Below are 20760 nucleotides of genomic sequence, written 5' to 3'. Positions count from 1 at the left end.
TGCTTTTTGCGCGAGTCCTCAACGTGGCTTGTCTTCTGCCGCTCGTCCACGAGCAACACTGTGTTGAAAGCTGGATTCATTGATCGTGCATTGTCTATGAAAACAGTGTGTTCGGGGAAGAGTTCCACACCGTAGACCAGTGGGCTTCCCAGCACAGCCCAACTGCTTTTTGCGCAAGTGTTCAACGTGGCCTGTCTGCTACCGCACGTCCCCGAATCAAACTGTGTTGAAAGCTTGCATCATATATCGTGCATTGGCTTTGAAAACTATGTGTTCGGGGCACCATTTGCTACACCGTAGACCAGAGGGCTTCGCAGCCCAGCCTAAATGGTTTTTGCGCAAGTCCTCAACTTGGCCTGTCTTCTTCCGCACGTCCCCGAACAACACAGTGCTGAAAAGGTGATTCAGATATCGTGCATGATCTTTGAAACTGTGTGTTAGGAGCTCCATTTGCTTCTTCGTAGACCAGTGGGCTTCGTAGCGAAGCCCAACTGCTTTTTGCGAAATCCTCAACGTGCCTGTCTTCTGCCGACCGTCCCCGAAGAACACCTTGTTTAAAGCTTGATTCATTGACCGCGGATTGTCTTTAAAAACAGTGTGTTCGAGGCACCTTTTTCTACACCGCAGACCATTGGGCTTGGCAGCGCCGCTCAACTGCTTTTGCGCTAGTCCTCTACTTTTCCTGTCTTCTGCCGCACGTCCCCGATTAACACTGTGTTGAAAGCTTCAGTCGCTGACCGTGCATTGTCTATGAAAACAGTGTATTCGGGGCATCAATTGCCACATCGTAGACCAGTGGACATCGCAGCACAGCCAAACTACTTTTTGCGCATATCCTCAATGTGGCCAGTCTTCTGCCGCATGCCCCCTAACAACACTGTGTTGAAAGCTTGATTCATATATCGTGCATTGTCATTGAAAACTGTGTGTTCGGGGCAACATTTCCCACACCGAAGACCAGTGGCCTTCGCAGCGCAGCCCAACTGCATAATGCGCAAGTCCTCAACGTGGCCTGTCTTCTCCCACACGTCCACGAACAACACTGTGACGAAAGCTTGGTTCATTTATCTTGGATTGTCTTTAAAAACAGTGTGTTTGCGGCACCTTTTTCTACACCGCAGACCTTTGGACTTCGCAGCGTAGCCCAACTACTTTTGCGCCAGGCGACTACTTGGCCTGTCTTCTGCCGCACGTCCCCGAACAACATTGTGTTGAAAGCTTGATTCATATATCGTGCATTGTCTTTGAAATCTGTGTGTTCGAGGCACCATTTGCTAAACCGTACACCAGTGGGCATCACAGCGGAGCCCAAGTCCTTTTTGCGCAAGCCCTCATCGAGGCCTGTCTTCTGTCGCACGTCACCGAACAACACTGTGTTGAAAGCTTGGTTCATATATTGCGCATTGTTTCTGAATACTGTGTTCGGGTCACCATTTGCTACACCCTAGACCAGTGGGCTTCGCAGCGCAGCCTAGCTGCTTTTTGCGCAGGTCCTCAACGTGGCCTGTCTGCTACCGCACGTCCCCGAACCAAACTGTGTTGAAAGCTTGCATCATATATCGTGCATTGTCTTTGGAAACTGTGTGTTCGGGGCACCATTTGCTACACCGTAGACCAGTGGCCTTCGCAGCGAAGCCTAACTGCTTTTTGCGCAAGTCTTCAATGTGGCCTGTCTTCCGCACGTCCCCGAACAACACTGTGTTAAAGTTTGATTTATATGTCGTGCATTCCCGATCAAAACGCACGACAGAATTTTTGTCGCGCATCTGACGCGCGACACAATTTTGTGTCACAAGACAAGCTGTCCTGTCGTGCCTTGTGTCGTGCGACAAGCTTCGTGTCGTGGGTTCTTTCGCGCGACAAAGTTGTTTGTGGTAGGTTCTGCCGCACGACAGACATCTTTCCTGCATTTTGTCGTGCGAAGAAGGTCCCTGTCGCAGCATTTGTCGCGCGACAGGTTTCTGTCGCAGGCACTGTCGCGCGACAGAGGGAGTCGTGCCGCGCGACAGAGATTGCGTGCCTCAGCAAAGTTGCCTGTCGTGGGTTCAATCGCGCGACAGACTTCTATCGCGCCTCTTTTCACGCGACAAAAGTACCTGTCGTGCGGCCTGTCGCGCGACACAACAGCTTGTCGTGGGATATGCCGCGCGACAGATACCTGTCGTGGGATGAGTCGCGCGACAGATACCTGTCGTGGATTGTGCCGCGCTATAGATACCTATCGTGAGATGTGTCATACGACAGATTCCTGGTGAGGGTAATTGTTTTACTGCAGAATTATAGAAATACTGTCGTGCTGTCGTGTGACAGCGATAGGATCAAATTGACCAAAGATACTTCAAAGCGCGTTCATTGTGGCGAGTCGCGAAGAGGATGCGAGGTGCTCTGGTCTGTTGGTGACGGGCACCGAGTGAAATGAAGTGCTCATTCACATTGGTGAATCGAGTTTTCAACTCGCTTCCGGCGACCTGACTCTCTCACCGAACGAGAATTGGCTTAGAGGAGCGGCACTGCTCGAGCACTCACCTAATTCCCTTCTTTTCCCACATGACAATGTGACGAAAGTAGTGCATGCTCAAGAGTATAATGCGGCTTTGAAAGCCCAAAAAGCTGTAATGCACAAGCGACGAAGCCAGCGGTGCCTGCGTATCCGCACGCGCTTGCGGTGGCGGCATGTAGCTGCAGCCACGACAGCGCCTGCACAGCAATCGGTGTGCGCAAGTCGAATGGCGCTACTGAAAGTCAGTGTCCTCTTGGCTTCTGTGACATGTTCAAGCCATGTAACATAATGTACCGCTACTACTACATGCGCAGAAAAGGCCAAGGACACTTCTATGCGTCGCGGAAAAGAATGTCGTTATAATCGTCAACCAGCGAAAATTACTCGCCATAACCATCCGGCTACACAAAGGCAGCATGTGTGTACATGCACGCAGTTCTCTGTATAGATGTTCAAAGCAACCCCGATATCATTTTTCCGCGTTTCAGTTTCAAGAGCGTCAGCTCTTATTACTTACGTTTGTCAAGGACACGTCTGTCTGCAGGGAAGGTCAAATTGGCCTAGACAGTTACCACACTATATCACATAGCAACAGCGGGCGCGTAGAGCCTCAGTTGTCATAGATACCTTCGATCCGTTTTACATATGCCAGTATAGCGGCTATCGAAGTGGAACCCCGGGGACACCTATTTGCATCAAACTTGGGGTCCGCCCGTTTGACGCATAACGATCGAAGTGGTGTCATTTGACTTGTCATGTTCCTGAGAATAAAATAAATATTTAGATGAAGCCCAAAATATGTGTGGGATTCGCACCGACGACCTTTCGCCCCCAAACCGTGCATTCCGGGGACTTCCAGACAGCCATAAGGCCTAATCGTTTGTCGCAGAGGGTTCCGGATGCGGTCAAACAATTCGTCTTGTTGTAATGCACACGTTTATAAAATTCGTTAACTGATATATAAGGAGGAAACATACCGGATATAGCGAAGGTGGCTGTAAATCGCAATAGTAGTGCAAAATCTTTGAAGTAGATGACGCTGCTTGTATCTTAGAACGAATGTTTCCGAGACGAACGCCTTCAGATGTTTGTATTTTGTCTTCTCAACGTTTGCTGAGCACCCCGATCTAAACACTTGAAGCTCTCGTAGCTAACGCTCTTAAGTCCAACGCTGATGCAGTGTTGGCGGAGAATTTTTTTTAGCGGCAGTGACGTGGTGCTTATCATAAAATAGCAAAAAAAAATACTTTACGACGTCGTTCATTGCCTTCACTAAACATTTCATGACGGTGACACGAAAATGTCGCCAAATATAGACAACAGCGTATGCAGCCGAAGGTGAAATGCGGCGGCCGGCGAGTTTGAACCGATTTGATTCTCGGTCGAAATGAGAATAAAGTCTTGGGACTGACGTCAACCGCGCGCTTTAAAGAGTTTCGCCTGCTTTGACACAGTCTAGCTCCTGTGCACCCGCGCTCGTTCCTCTAAACTACTCTGGTCCCAGTGTGACTGTGTGCTGACAATCTGAGCGAAAAGGAGGATGTCTGGGGGTTTTGATGTGCACCACGGCCGTACAGTTGAGCGACATGATAACGTATGGGCGCGGCATGCCAGCCTGAATACCGGCCGCCAGCGTCAGAAAAATGCGACAGTAATGTTTGTTCAGGCCCATACTAAGCCGTCGGATGGAGTATCGTTGGCCAATATCGAGTCGTTGGTAGAAGCGATAACAGGAATACAAACAAATGTCTCCCCACGGCGCCTTTAATTGCTGCTGCTCAATCACGGTTGTCCTGGCCTCAGCTGGCTCCGCTCCTGAAGGTGTCGCGGAAATCGAGCATATCTTTGTTTTACTATGAGACGAGGTTCACAGTAAAACTATGACGAGAGCAGCACCTCAGCGCTAGCCAGTTTCGAAGTGCACTCAGCTGCTGCATCGATGTGAAACTGGCTAGGCTTAGCGACGACTAGGGCAGCCAGGGGGTAGTGCGTAGTCCATTGCCCGGCGCGCCCGCGGGCGGCGTCGTTCCCGAAAGCTCGCCTCGCTCACTCCGGCTGGCTCACTGATTGGCTCAACAACTTGCGACCTTCACTCGGAAGGCTGGAAAATCGAGAAGCGAACGGCTGGCGCTGCGACTGAGCGATACTTTATGACCACGTTTGCAGTACTGGTGAACAACCTTTAACGCCCATATGCGTGGGTTATCGGCTGCGTTGCGGCGAGTCTTAGTTAAGATCGTCCACGACGCCATCGTCACCGTCCGTGACATACCGGCTGAGAACTTCAATTCCAGTACGTGCCGAAACAGCTCGTCTTTATCGTAGCGATACGAACTCGAAAACACGGCTGTTTCGATGCGCTAGTGGGCTCTTGCTTGTTAAACTACACGCGATCAGGATGCGGCGTTAGCTAAAGTGAGACGCAAGTATCGACGTAGTTTCGTAACGCAGTTGATATCAAAGCAATCCGCTTGTACTGGTCACTGATTAAGCTGTTAAGTTTCATGATCTCCGGTGAGCGTGCCAGTGTCGCGCAAATTAATGCATCGCAGCTACTCTCCATCGTTCCAATTGCGTTCAACTTATCCACGATATTCGCCAGCTTGAGATACGGCTCTTTTCTTCGCTGTTTTTGTCGCAACTTAGTGATTTTATCTGGCATCAAACGAAATTTCAGTCTATCGCCCCGCCACGGTGGCTCAGCGGTTAGGGCGCTCGACTACTCCGGAGTTCCCGGGTTCGAACCCGACCGCGGCGGCTGCGTTTTTATGGAGGAAAAACGCTAAGGCGCCCGTGTGCTGTGCGATGTCAGTGCACGTTAAAGATCCCCGGGTGGTCGAAATTATTCCGGAGCCCTCCACTACGGCACCTCTTCTTCCTTTCTTCTTTCACTTCCTCCTTTATCCCTTCCCTTACGGCGCGGTTCAGGTGTCCAACAATATATGAGACAGATACTGCGCCATTTCCATTCCACCAAAAACCAATTATTATTATTATTATAATAACACCGTCGTCTGCTCCGTCGTCTGCTAGGGCATCCGGGCCACTTCAGGGGATCACAGGATCGCAGCATCTACAAACGACATGCCAGAAAAAGTAACTGAAAGCGCTTTAGTATTCTTAAATAATCTAAAAATAATTTAAAATAAATGCAGTGTCTTTGTTGTGAAGATAATATAAATATTCATGGTTCAAAAAACAAATTTTTTGTCGGTTGCAATTTTTTCACCGACACGAAAGCGCAGCCATCGGCGCCATTGCAGCGCAACCGACGCTTCGTGTTTTGTATTATTTGCCTCTTTGAGGCATTGCTTGAGTACTTGTACGGCGGACACGTGTGAAGAACTCATTAAATCGGAAGGTGAGCAGGAGTGTGTTTTGGAAGCCAACGACCAGGATTTCGGCCTGTCAACATTGGCGAGTTTCAACCTGTAAGCCATGAAGAAAGACAGCGCTGCGACGTCTTGTCATCTGTAAAGGGAACGAAGACTCCTGCGCCGTTTTACTAAGCCTGGATGAATCGCATGGCCGGTGAGTCCCGCTCTGCGTTTCTTTGCTAATGATCTGTATTCACACGCGCTGTTTGTATGCGGCTATATAGGGATGTGAGTGGAGGCAGTCCGCCTGCGGTTGCCGCAGCTATAATGTGGCGCCAAAAAAGCAGGGCCTATATCCTGCATGGCAAGTGTTGTTCTCATTGTCTTTATGTGCATTTAGTACTCGCGTGCCGTGGTAAATAAAAATGGCACCAGATATCACAACAGAGTTACGCTTTCGCGTGTTAGCGCTTCGATACTCGGTGCAAAAGCATGGATTTGCACTGCGTAAAAGACGATGAGCGAGAAGTGCCGCGCGGCGGAGCGCTCGCGCTAGGCCAGCTGCGATCAGACACCGCACTTTTTTGCTCAGGGTTAGTACTCATCGGATTAGTGCTTGTGCCTTATTATGTGTCATACTAAATTCTGAAACAGTGATCGCATGCGAAAGGCTAGTTCATATTCATCGCCTTGTCATTTGTAAACTTGTCTGTGCTTCCCCAGTGGAACAGAATTTGAGGCAGTGTTATGTCAAAGTTAGATCAATCTTGCGTCTCCTGAGCTGTAAACGTTGATGCTTCCTCTCCTTCTGAGCACTGCGATCTGTCGGAGATGCAACTGCACAGTTATTTAGAATTTCTACCTTTTTGCTATATCCCTCGCTTTTGCGGCCCGCATTCAAGTCGTTCGCCATTGTCGATGGTTTTTTTGTTAGTTATTTTCGCTTTGTAATTTATTCTTGGTTGCGTGCCATCAGCTGTGGTGCCGGCGATTCTCCGAGCTCCGAAATCTTCCCAGGCACGGGATGCTACCCACAGACCTCCCTTCGCCGCACACACGAGTGTTCTTTGGTATTTTTTTGTTTCTCTTGCCCTTACTTGCATGGCCAGTCGACAAATTTGTGCAGCTTTTAATTGTAAGCATATTTGTTAAATGCGCTAGCAATTTTTCTATGATGCTAAGCTGTGCTGTGAGATATCAAGTTTCTTGCTAGTGAAGGCATGCTTTTTTTCCATTCTCTCTTCTCATTTAACCAAGGCAGACTGGTTGCAACTTTCAAATTAATACCTAGACATTGGTGCAAGGCACCATGATAGGAATTAATGAAAACCTGCACATCCTATATTTAAATTGGTGTGCGGCATTTCAGCCAGCTCATCTTTCAGTGTGGTTATAACAGTCATTGTGACTCTTCTCAAAGAATGAATATGGGTGCATTACATAAAATCTGTTCATTTGTTTTGTCGTGGGCTAGCTCATTGGTTTTTTATTTACTTATACTACGTCTAAGTTTAGTTCTTAAAGCAGTAGACGATTTCCTTTCTTGTCATTCATGACATGGCTACAGCCATGTCATTCATGACATGGCTACAGCCACTGACAGCTGTTGTTCTGGATGTATTTATTTGCAGTTGCCAGCGGCCAGCATCTATTGGGCCATGCGTGCTTCCTGCCTTCGGCTGTGTCATCCCCCCTGATCCGTTCATGGTAGTTATTCTTTTTCAGTGATGCGTATCTTAGCTGCCTATTTAGAAAAATATTTTCAATATAGGCTTGCAGCTAGGTTTAGAAATGCATGAAACTCTACATGCACTTCACAGCAGTACCTCAGCTTATAATTACGGGAACTGTAGACTTGTACAAATTATCGTCGCTGATGTAGCTCTTGACGCAGCTGCTGTTAACATAAACGTGCTTTGACATTGCACACCTTTTGCCTGGTATGCATATGTGTCCTCGAAAAAGGACCTATATGTTCATTTATCCCTTTAAAAACGTTGTGCTCTACAATGATGGTTTACCAGTATTTATGACACAGAGACCAAATTGTCAGTCAGTAATGTAACATCGCACGATGACACCAATTCTTGTATGGCATAGCATCCTTGCAATGCACTGGGCAAGCTGCTGTCAGCACAGATTTATTGCTGGTTTATTTCCATAGCATATGGTTGTACTGCACAGATTGTACCTCTACCTTCTTAAAGCTGTATACTTAAAAAAATTTAAAATTAGTTGAAGGAAAATTCAAGGAAATGTAACAGTAACTGTCTCATATTTTGGTGGACACTTGAACCGTGATATAAGGGAGGGATATAGAAGGGAAGTAATGAAGAGCTGATGCCCATGTTAGGTGCCCCTCTTTTGTTAAACATACCTCGCAATTAACACATTTGGTGCAAAACAAACATGGGACTTGCACGCTCACAAGCACCCTCATGTCAGTAAAACAAAGTGCCAATGTTGCCGTACTTTAGAGCTTTGCTCTTAAAAGCGCAGCTGACTGCTGCTCAAAGTTGAGAGCAAAAATATGTCTACTTTTCCTCATGTGCAGTCTGCGGTGCTGGTGCCATTTGCAATGGTGATTGACATTGAAGGTCATGATGCGCAGTCCGTTCCTGGAGTTAGTGATTTTGTCTGTCGTGTGAATGTGCTGTTAAATTTAGTGCATAACAATGGTTCTCTAGTTCATTTTAGGTAACTCTGTCCTGTGCCACATGCTACCACCCTTTTCCCTCAAATTTCCTAATCTCATTTAGCCATCTGATTGCCACCCATTCATGCATTCACCTACTCTTGGAATCATCCCAGTGTTTTAGTGTGGTATTGCTTATATCTTCTATGCATTACACATGCATTGCACTTCTTTTTTTGATTTAGTCAAGATATCTGTGTTCCTGTTTCTTGCATAAGCATAAGAGGCAACTCAAGTGCACCATCTGGGCTTGTGATGCAATGTGTAGGGCCCTTCGTTTTTGAGTAAAACCTGGTTTCTCCTTACTGTTGCACCAATAAAGATTTTTAAATATCAGGTTCAATGCAATTTCTGTGCAAATGTGCCTGTAAGAAAGTGTGCTTTTAAGGTGCACAAACCCGATGAACTGCTGGAGTGTAGTAGATGTCACATAATTCTTCTGACAGATTTTTTAAACAATTCTGGTTATTTTATTTCCCTTTTAATGTTTATTATTTGTCGGTACGTTGCTTATAATTTTTGGATAAACTGAAAACTACATGTACTGACTGGTATTTCATTCCAATAATTATACCCATTATTATGAAGCTGTGTTGGAAGGTAGGTGTGCATTTAGTATGCGTGCTTTGAATTTCAGTGATTGTTTCTGCAATGCAAAATGGAGGACAGTTCTCTGCTGTGCGAGTTTTTTGCAATGGAGTGAAAGTAGCTGGAGCGGCATTTGCTACTGTGTCACCCAGCCAAAAGTTCTCCCACAGACTACTGAGCTCCTAATATATATGGCTTAAAGCTCGAAGCTCTGGTTGCCCTTTCCGAGGTTTTCTGCATTAACGAGTGCAAGCCCAAGGGCTCAGAGCTAACAAGCAATTGAAACCATAGAGCTATACACAGTAGTGCTGGGGCCGTGCAGCAAGTCAGTGTGAATTAGGTCGCGATAAACGTGGTTTACTGTGTGAAAAAAAGCTAGTGTGAAAAAATAGTTGCGCTCACAGAAACCTCTGTTTTTTTCTTAGTCGGTCATTGAAACAAGGCAATGCATGTAAAACTTGATATCTCACTGATCCCTCAATTTTTTTCCAGCTAAAGACCAAGAGTTGCATGGAAGTTGTGCAAGCCACCAAGTTGCGTGTGATTTTTGCCAGGGACCTGGAGCAGGCGGGGAAATTAGTGGATGGCCAGTGGTATTCACTCAGTAAGGCAAGCTTTTTCTGTAAGTACAGTTTTTGGCATGGCATTGCTTAGGGATGCATGCACTAATCTGACTACTCTACGCCCGCCCATGCTTCAAGAATAATGAAGTACATGAAAAAAATTGATTGCCAAAAAAATTGCCGCTTCTGTTATGTTTTTTCAGGAAAGTATTTGCCATTTAAAGGGCTGTGAAAACCTTAAAACTTATTATGGGCTTGTTGTGGCTTTTTTTTTCAAATTTCTCCTTCCACGTCTGTGTTCGCCTGACCTTGTAGCTTGTCTGCATGAGATTGGCTGCTACCTACAGTTCGCTTTTTTGTTGCTCCTTTATTGCCTGTCACAATCTTTACTTTGCGTGGCAGTGTCATGCATTCTTGTTGACAGCGCGTTAAAGCACAGGGACAGAAGAAACACAGAGGACGACGTCTGTCCCTGTGCTTTAACGCGCTGCCAACAAGAATGGATCATTACCAACTAGCCCGGCAATTTTTCCTATTCAAGTGTCATGCAGTTTGGGAAGTAATCTGATCTTATTTCTGCATTGGCCTGAAGTGCAAGCTTTTGCATGTGGGGCAGGTTTATGGTGATTTTTTTTGTTTGCTGTAACTGCAATTTGATGCAGTGTCATATACTTCATGCATAAATAATGAAGTAAGCACTAATTTTTGTAATAAATGAACATTCATTATAGCTGTGGCCAATATAAGTGCACTTGACTCTAAAATGGCTGTCTTCCGGCATTCAGTATTACATCTTAAAACCAGCCGGAAGACACAAAACAGGAGAAGAGATGAGCACAAGATGAGGCTGGTCTAACAACTGAAATTTTATTGAAGGAAAGTGGCAAAAGAAGACCTGCAAAGAGATTCAAGCACGCAAAACTCCAAAGAGTGAGAGGGCAAAAAACAATCGAAAGGCACTGACGTACTAGTAAACCATCTAAAAAACTAATTCCTTACAGTGAAGGTTCACCGACGGTTTAGCCAGGCACTTGTTTTTAGCCTTACTGATGTAGTAAGCCTCAACTATATCAGGACAGATTTATCACTTCCCTAAACCACTGATGTGCCGCAGAAATCAGGCGTGCAAAGAGAAAGGTCGTCCTCCGATTGCATTCACGAGATTGAATGTGCAGTGTCAGGTGAAAATTCGCCTTCCTCTCTATACAGTGAAAGTGCTCTCAGCCAGGCGCACATTCAGATATCTGCTTGTCTGCCCATAGTAGTTTCAGCTACGAGGCAGTGGAACGCAAAAAACCCGTTTACTTTTGCAAGTGGTGAACATTTTTTATCTGCCACTATGCATAGCGGACGATTACCCGTAGTTGTATCAAGCCTAGTTTGAACGAAGAAGCAAAGGGCTCCTACCTTACTTTTAGCGGTCAAGACAACAGCAACATCATACTTTGGTGCAACTTTCTTGGGATGGTGCGAAATGGCGTGGAGGTAAGGTATAGAGCCCGTCTTTTTGTGCTGCTCAACTACGCCAGCATCATGTGAATGGTGTTCCGTTCCCTCGAGAGAGTAAAAACACACTGTGACATGACTTCCATAAAGCGGTCGTGATGCATGCGATTGCCAACCTGTCCTTCACCAGCCTCGAGTGGTTCAACTCGTAGCTAAGAGGCTTTCTGATCTTGGGCTGTGGCACCAACATATGTGGTCTTCCGCAAAGCGTAGGTCTAAGTCAAGAAGCTACAAACGCTTATGCTTAGTGAAAATCAAACATAAAAGATAGGCTTTGACCACATGCCTAAAGATTTCTAAAACGTCTTGTGCAAAAAAATTCGGTAGCTATCAACATAACGAAATGCTACTATGCCGAGGTGTTCCAAACAGGGCTTTGATGCGGTATCGACTCTGGACAGAAGAATGTCGCGGAGGAACAGTGCAACCTGGTACACTCTGCATATGCCTGATTTCTGATGTAAATACCGCCTTGCCAACTCACAAAAGTGGAGTTTTGTGGAGTTCTAGTTTCTTCTGGATAGCAACCTGGGCAGGTGCTCTGCAGTGAGTATCGACATGGAGGGCCTGCACTATTCATTGTCACATGATAGACCTCTAAGGCATGTACAAACTGCATCAGGGTGAACAATGAACATGCTTTTACAGATGATTGCGTGATTTCGGTTGCTGGCTTCATGGGGCTGTTGTCCTTTTACTGCAAATCTGCATTTGTCAGTTGGCAGGGCGGTATTTACACGCAGGTCGTACCTTTGCTCAGCAACATTTTTTTGTCTAAAGTCGATAAGGCATTAGAGCCCTGTTTTGAAGACCTTGGAATAGTAGCATTTCGTTATGTTCATGACTATCTAATTTTTCTGGACATAGAAGGGTCAGATAAGTTGGCACAAGATGTTTTAGGAGTCTTTAAGGCATGCGGTCAAGGCCTGTCTTTTACATCAAAATTGCTTAAGCAGAACCGTTAGCAGTTCCTTGATGCAGACCTGCGCTTTGTGGACGAATATGTTTGTCGGGGCTCCAGCTAAAGATCGGGGAAGGCTCTTTTTAGCTACGAGTCGGACCACTCGTTGCTGGGGAAGGATGGTGAAGAGGTGTATTTGTTGCTGGTTAAGGTCAGTAAAGATGGAAACACTTGATGGGTGTGCAATCGTGTGCATAAGATCAGCTTTACATAAGTCATGCCAACACTGCTGAGGACGCATTCTTGTAGCAGGTTTCCAAGCATCTGGGTTCCCACTTGCCCATCTCAACAACCTGTCATAGTATGTTTTCACTCGCTCGAGGGTAAGGAGCACATACTCCGATGATGCTGATACACCCTACTTCCACAGTATTTCAGAGTCTCAAGAAAGTCGCGGGAAAGCGTAATGCTGCTGTTGTCTTAACAGCGAAGTGCAAGACAGGAGGCCTTTGCGCCGCCATTAAAAAGGCTTGATAAAACTGGGTACTTGTCCACAATGGACAGTGTCACAAAAAAGGGTTCACCGCTTGCAAAAGTAATGGAGTTTATTGCGTTCCACTGCCTTATGGCTGCAACTAATATGGGCAGACAGGCAGATACCTGAATTTGCGCCTGACTGAGCACTTTCACTGTATAGGGGGAAGGCAAATTCTAATCTGGCACTGCGTGCTCAATCTTGTGAATGCAAATCTGAGGATGACCTGTTTCGTTGCACGCCTAATTTCCACGACACATCAGTGGTTTATGGAAGGGATAAATCTATCGGTAGAGAGTTGAGGCTTAGTACATCGGTAAGGCTAAGGACACGTGTGGCTAAGCCATCGGTAAACCTTCACCTTAAGGAATTTGCTTTTTTAGATGATTCATTAGTATGCCATTGACCTTCGATTGCACTTCACCCTTTCACTGCTTTGGGTTATTGTGCGCTTGTATCTCTTCGCGGGTCTTCTTTTGCGGCTTTCCTTCAATGATGCCGCCGCGGTGGCTCAGTGGTTACGGCGCTCGGCTGCTGTCCCAAAAGACGCAGGTTCGATCCTGGCCGCGCCAGTCAAATTTCAATGGAGGCGAAATTTTAGAGGCCTGTGTACTGTGCGTTGTCAGTGCACGCTAAAGAACCCCAGGTGGTTTAAATTTCGGGAGCCCTCCACTACGGCATTCCTCATAGCTTGAGTCGCTTTGGGACGTTAAACGCTCACAAATCAAATAATCAAAATCTTTAATGAATTTTTTGTTAGTCCCGCCTCTTGAGCTCATGTCTTCTTGTGTGTTCTAGCTGGTTTTAAGCTGAGTCAGTACCAACTCGGCCAGTCATAAGCCTTGTTCAGTATTACAACATTTTGAATAAAGTGAGAAGTTTACTAGGCTATGTTGCCGGGGATCGTGTCCGCAGCAGTTGTGGGCAACTCAGAAGAGATAGCGTCATACGATTGGTTGTGTAATTGGCAGAGGATGATGTGAGGATGCTGCTCGAAAAGAAAATTTCATGATCGGATAATTATTTACAGCCAGAAATGTCCAAAATGTGGCTGGGCCAGAGAAAAAGTGCCGTGAAATTTGAAAACGCTGAAAGTAGGTGGAGCTACAGCGTAGAACCAAGTTTGAAAAACTGGAAGTATGGACAAAGCCAAAGCTTGGCGCCAAGTTTGAAAACTCGAAATGAGCAATCACGTGACCAGTGATAAGTGTCCTATACTTAACCAGGAGATAGGAAAAAGAATGATAAATTAGAGGCAATTAGGCAATTATTGAGAAGCGAATGGCAATGAACGGGTGATTAGACTGGGCGGGTATTCAGTGAGTGGGCAGGAATGATTCATGAAGGAAAGTTTCAAAACTCGAAATCGTTGCTGGGATGAAATGAGGGTAAAATAAGAGCTAATTGATAACCAATCAAGTCAACGAGAAAACAACCATGGCGTCAAATTTGAAAGGCGACCAGTGTCGAGGCCTCAACGCTTTCACATCTTTTTTGCGCAGGTAGCAGCTATGATCTCTATTTTTTCTTCTTTTCAGCCAAGACAAAAACCATTTTTCTTGGCTCATGGGCGATGTATCTAGGAACCTGCGGCCAGGACAACGCTGGACAGTATGCATCAGCAAGCTCGAAAAAAAAGCACGAAACAGTAAATAAATATTGATAATTTTCATTTCAATTCTAGTGGTTTTGTGCACGAATTACTCTGGAATGCACAAAACTTGTGTTAATTGACAGGTGACCATTCACAAGCTGCGCATTTTTGTGCATTGCCTACTCCGGAACACAAATCCTGTGTTAATTGACAGGTGACACAGTAACGACTGTTACACAGTGTACGAGCACTACACAAGACACACTACAGAAGACAAGGCAAACTACAGAAGACAAGACAGACTACAGAAGTCAAGACAGACTACGAAAGAGGACAAACTACAGAAGACAGACTATAAAAGACAAGACAGACTACAGAAGACAGGACTACAAAAGACAAGACAGACTACAGAAGACAAGACAGACTACACAAGACATGCCCAAAATACGACAAGACTACAGACTACAGAAATTTTCTGTCTTAGAATCCTGTAGTGCGTTTTGACTGGGTTGTTTCTGAATTCTGTGTGTTCGGGGCACCTTTTGCTACACCCTAGACCAGTGGGCTTCGCAGCGCTGCCCAACTACTTTTGCGCCAGTCCACAACGTGACCTGTCTTCTGCCGCACGTCCCCGAACAACACTGTGTTGAAAGCTTGCATCATATATAGTGGATTGTCTTTGAAAGCTATGTGTTCGGGGCACCATTTGCTACACCGTAGACCAGGGGGCTTCGCAGCGCAGCCCAACTGCATAATGCGCAAGTCCTCAATGTGGCCTGTCATCTTCCGCACGTCACCGAACAACACTGTGTTGAAAGCTTTATTCATTGATCGTGCATTGGCTTGGAAAACCCTGTGTTCGGGGCACCATTTACTACACCGCAGACCAGTGGGCTTCGCAGCGCAGCCCAACTGCTTTTTGCGCAAGTCCTCAAAGTGCCCTGTCTTCTGCCGCACGTCTCTAAACAACACTGTTTAAAGCTTGATTCATATATTGTGCATTGATTGTCTTTTAAACAGTGTGTTCGGGGCGCCATTTGCTACACCGCAGACCAGTGAACTTCGCAGCGCAGCCCAACTCCTTTTTACGCAAGTCCTCAACGTTTGCTGTCTTCTGTCGCACGGCCCCGAAAACACTGTGTTGAATGCTTGATTCATTGATCGTGCATTTTCTGAAAACGCTATGTTCTTGGCACCATTTGCTACACCTTATTCCAGTGGGCTTCTCAGCGCAGCCAAACTGCTTTGTTCGCAAGTTCTTAACATGGCGTCGCTTCTGCCAGACGTCCCCAAACAACACTGTGTTGAAAGTTTGATTCATTGATCGTGCATTGTCTGAAAACAGTGTGTTCGTGAAACCATTTGCTACACCGCAGATCAGTGGGCTTCGCAGCGCAGCCCAACTGCTTTTTGCGCAAGTCCTCAACATGGCCTGTCTTCTACCGAAAGTCCCTAAACAACACTGTGTTGAAAGCTTGATTCATTTAACGTGCATTCTCTTTTAAAACAGTGTGTTCGGGGCACCCTTTGCTACACCACCGTAGACCATTGGGCTTCACAGCGCTGCCCCAACTACTTTTTCCGTAAGCCTTCAACACGGTCTGTCTTCTGTCACACGTCCCCGAACAACACTGTGTTGAAAGCTTGATTCATAAATCGTGCATTGATTGTCTCTGAAAACAGTGTGTTCGTTGCACCATTTGCTACACTGTGGACCAGTGAGCTTCGCATCGCAGCCCAACTGCTTTTTACGCAACTCCTCAACTTGGCCTGTCTTCTGACGCACGTCCACGAACAACACTTTGCTGAAAGCTTCATTCATTGATTGTGCATTGTCTTCGAAAACAGTGTGTCCAGACACCATTTTCTACACCGTAGGCCAGTGGGATTCGCAGCGCAGTTCAACTGCTTTTTGCGCAAGTCCTCAACGTGGCCTGTCTTCTGCCGCACGTCCCCGAACAACACAGTTTTAAGCTGTATTAATTTATCATGCAATTTCTTTGAAAACAGAGGGATTGGGGCACCATTTGCTACACCTTAGACCAGTCGGCTTCTCAGCACAGCCACACTGCTTTGTTCGCAATTTCTTAACATGGCCTGGCTTCTGCCAGACGTCCCCAAAAAACACTGTGTTGAAAGTTTGATTCATTGATCGTGCATTGTCTGAAAAGAGTGTGTTCGGAGCACCATTTGCTACACCGTAGACCAGTGGGGTTCGCAGTGCAGCCCAGAAAATTTTTGTGCAAGTCCTAATTGGGCTTGTCTTCTGCCGCACGTCTCTGAACAACACTGTTTAAAGCTGTATTCAATTTATCGTGCATTTTCATTCAAAACGAGGGGTTTGGGGCACCATTTGCACACCGTAGACCAGTGGGCTTAGCAGCGCAGTCCAAATGCTTTTTGCGCAAATCCTCAAAGTGGCCTGTCTTCTGCCGCACGTCCCCGAACAACACTGTGTTGAAAGTCTGATTCATTGATCGTGCACTGTCTTTGAAAACAGAAGTTTCGGGGCAGCATTTGCTACACCATTGAGCAGTGGGCTTGGCATCTCAGCCCAACTGCTTTTTGCACAAGTACTCAACTTGGCCTGCTTTCTGGCGCAAGTCCCCTAACACTGTGTTGAAAACTTGATTCATTTATTGTGCATTTGCTTTGAAAACAATGTGTTCGGGGCACCGTTTGCTACTCCGTACACCATTGGGCCTCGCAGCGCAGCCCAACTGCATTTTGCACAAGTAATCAACGTGGCCTGTCTTCTGCCGCACGTCCCCGAGCTCCACTGAGTTGAAAGCTTGATTCATTGAACGCGCATTGTCTGGAAACAGTGTGCTCTGAGCACCATTTGCTACACCGTAGACCAGAGGCCATCGTGAGCACAGCCCAACTGTTTTTTGCGCAAGTCCTCAACGTGGCCTGTCTTCTGCCGCACGTCTCTGAACAACACTGTTTAAAGCATTATTCAATTTATTGTGCATTTTCATTGAAAACAGAGGGTTTGGGTCACCATTTGCACACCGTAGACCAGTGGACTTAGCAGCGCAGACCAAATGCTTTTTGCGCAAGTCCTCAAAGTGGCCTGTCTTCTGTCGCACGTCCTCGAACATACTGTGTTGAAAGCTTGATTGATTGATCGTTCATTGCTTTTAAAAACTGTGCGTTCAGGGCATCATTGGTACACCGTAGACCAGTGGACTTCGCGAGCACAGCCCAACTGCAGTGTCCGCAAGTCCTCAACGTGGCCTGTCTTCTGCCTTCGTCCTCGAACAACACTGTTTTGTAAGTTTGATTCACTGATCCTGCATTGTCTTTGAAAACGGAAGGTTCGGGGCGGCATTTGCTACACCGTAGAGCAGTGGGCTCCGCATCGCAGCACAAATGCTTTTTGCACAAGTCCTCAACGTGGCCTGTTTTGTGCCGCACGTCCCCTAACAACACTGTGTGGAAAGCTTGATTCATTCATCGTGCATTTGCTTTGAAAAGAGTTTGTTCGGGGCACCATTTGCTACACCGTAGACCAGTGAGCTTCGCAGCGCTGCCCAGCTGTTTTTTACGGAAGTCCTCAACTTTCCCTGTCTTCTATCGTACGTCCACGAACAATACTGTGTAGAATGCTTGATTTATTGATCGTGCATTGTCTTTGAAACAGTGTGTTCGGGGCACCATTTGCTACACCGTAGACTTGCAGCCCAAATGCATTTTGCGCAAGTGATCAACGTGGCCTGTTTTCTGCCGCACGTCGCCTAACAACACTGTGCTGAAAGCTTGATTCATTTATAGTGCATTTGCTTTGATAACAATGTATTCGGGGAACCATTTGCTACACCGTAGACCAGGTTCCTTCGCGAGCACAGCCCAACTGCTTTTTGCGCAAGTCCTCAACATGGCCTGTCTTCTACCGCAAAGTCCCTGAACAACACTGTGTTGAAAGCTTGATTCATTTATCGTGCATTCTCGTTTAAAGCAGCGTGTTCGGGGCACCCTTTGCTACACCACCGTAGACCATTGGGCTTCACAGCGCAGCCCCAACTGCTTTTTCCGTAAGCCCTCAACATGGCCTGTCTTCTGTCGCACGTCTTCGAACAACACTGTGTTGAAAGCTTGATTCATAAACCGTGCATTGATTGTCTCTGAAAACAGTGTGTTCGGGGCACCATTTGCTACACTGTAGACCAGTGAGCTTCGCAGCGCAACCCAACTGCTTTTTACGAAACTCCTCAACTTGGCCTGTCTTCTGACGCACGTCCACGAACAACACTTTGCTGAAAGCTTTATTGATTGATCGTGCATTCTCTTTGAAACAGTGTGTTCGGGGCACTATTTGCTACACCGTAGACGAGTGGGCTTCGCGAGCGCAGCCCAACTGCTTTGCGCGAGTCCTCAACGTGGCCTGTCTTCTGCCGCACGTCCCGAACAACACTGTGTTGAAAGCTTGTTTCATTGATCGTGCATTGTCTTTAAAAACTGTGCGCTAGGGGCACCATTTTCTACACCGTTCACCAGTGAGCTTCGCAGCGCAGCCCAGAAGCTTTTTGCGCAAGTCCTAAACATGGCCTGTCTTCTGCCGCACGTCCCCGAACAAGACTGTGTTGAAAGTTTGTTTCATTGATCGTGCATTGTCTTTGAAAACAAGGTTCGGGGCGGCATTTGCTACACAGTAGAGCAGTGGGCTTCGCATCGCAGCCCAGCTGCTTTTTGCGCAAGTCCTCAACGTGGCCTGTCTTCTGCCGCACGTCCCCGAACAACGCTGTTTTAAGCTGTATTCATTTATCATGCATTTTCTTTAAAAACAGAGAGATTGGGGCACCATTTGCTACACCTTAGACCAGTGGGCTTCTCAGCGCAGCCACACTGCTTTATTCGCAAGTTCCTAACATTGCCTGGCTTCTGCCAGACGTCCCCAAACAACACTGTGTTGAAAGTTTGATTCATTTATCGTGCATTGTCTGAAAAGAGTGTGTTCGGAGCACCATTTGCTACACCGTAGACCAGTGGGGTTCGCAGTGCAGTCCAGAAACATTTTGCGCAAGTCCTAAATGGGCCTGTCTTCTGCCGCACGTCTCTGAACAACACTGTTTAAAGCTGTATTCAATTTATCGTGCATTTTCATTGAAAACGGAGGGTTTGGGGCACCATTTGCACACCGTAGACCAGTGGACTTAGCAGCGCAGTCCAAATGCTTTTTCCGCAAGTCTTCAAAGTGGCCTGTCTTCTGCCGCACGTCCCCGAACAACACTGTGTTGAAAGTCTGATTCGTTGATCGTGCATTGTCTTTGAAAACAGAACTTTCGGGGCGCCATTTGCTACACCTTAGAGCAGTGGGCTTCGCATCGCAGCCCAACTGATTTTTGCACAAGTCCTCACCTTAGCCTTGTTTTCTGGCGCAAGTCCCCTTACAACACTGTGTTGAAAACTTGATTCATTTATCGTGTATTTCCTTTGAAAACAATGTGTTCGCGGCACTCTTTGCTACACCGTAGACCATTGGACTTTGCAGCGCAGACCAACAGCTTTTTCCGCAAGCCCTCAACATGGGCTCTTTTTTGTCGCACGTCCCCGAACAGCACTCTGTTGAAAGCTTGATTCATTTATCGTGCATTGGCTTGGAAAACATTGTGTTCGGGGCACCATTTGCTACACCGTAGACCAGTGGGCTTCGCAGCGCAGCCCAACTGCTTTTTGAGCAAGTCCTCAAAGTTGCCTGTCTTCTGCAGCACGTCTCTGAACAACACTTTTTAAATCTTGATTCATATATCGTGCATTGATTGTATTTGATACAGTGTGTTCATGGCACAATTTGCTACACCGCAGACCAGTGGGCTTCGCAGCGCAGCCCAAGTGCTTTTTGCGCAAGTCCTCATCATGGTGCTGGAGGGGATGCTTGTAGCGCGACAAAAAACACAAGGGGCAGAGACGAACGGGACAAGCGCCACTCTCAACTGGTTTTATTCAAAACAACGATCGCAACATTTTTTACATTTCCCCTTCTTCTTCAAGAACATAATCACCCGATCCCACATGCGAATGACACGCAAATATCACGCTTGAATCAAATCAGTTTATCTAAGAACCTGTACTCGTTAGAAAACATCGCCACCGAAGGGCTGCTGACGCATTCCGACCCTATCTTTTTGATATGGAACGCCTCAATTAGTTCACGCGTCAGCGCATCTTTGCTTCTGCCAATGACCTCTGTTCTGTTTAAAAATGGTGAGCATTTGCATGACTTGCAGTGAACTACCATATTTGTTCCGCTCTCATTTTCGAGCCATGTTTCATGCTCGCGCAGGCGCTTGTTCAGGCATCGTCCGGACTGGCCACTATACACTTTGCCACATGAAAGTGGAATCTGATAGACAATTCCCACCTTGCAATCAACATATCGGTGTTTATGGCTCGTTTCGCAATCCTTTTTTGATTTTTCCTCATTCACCTTAGGAAAAAGGCCTTTGAGCTTGCAGGGCGCAAGTTTCTAGGCTGCTATCGGCAGGCTTTCCTTTGTCCCTGTTGGTTATGGTCGCAGAAACATTGCTGCAAAAGAACAAGAATGTTAGAAGAGAAAAG

Source organism: Amblyomma americanum, chromosome 10, assembly GCF_052857255.1.
Source record: "Amblyomma americanum isolate KBUSLIRL-KWMA chromosome 10, ASM5285725v1, whole genome shotgun sequence".
Taxonomy (NCBI): Eukaryota; Metazoa; Arthropoda; class Arachnida; order Ixodida; family Ixodidae; genus Amblyomma; species Amblyomma americanum.
The sequence above is the reverse complement of the archived record's forward strand: the minus strand, read 5'-3'. Positions refer to the sequence as shown.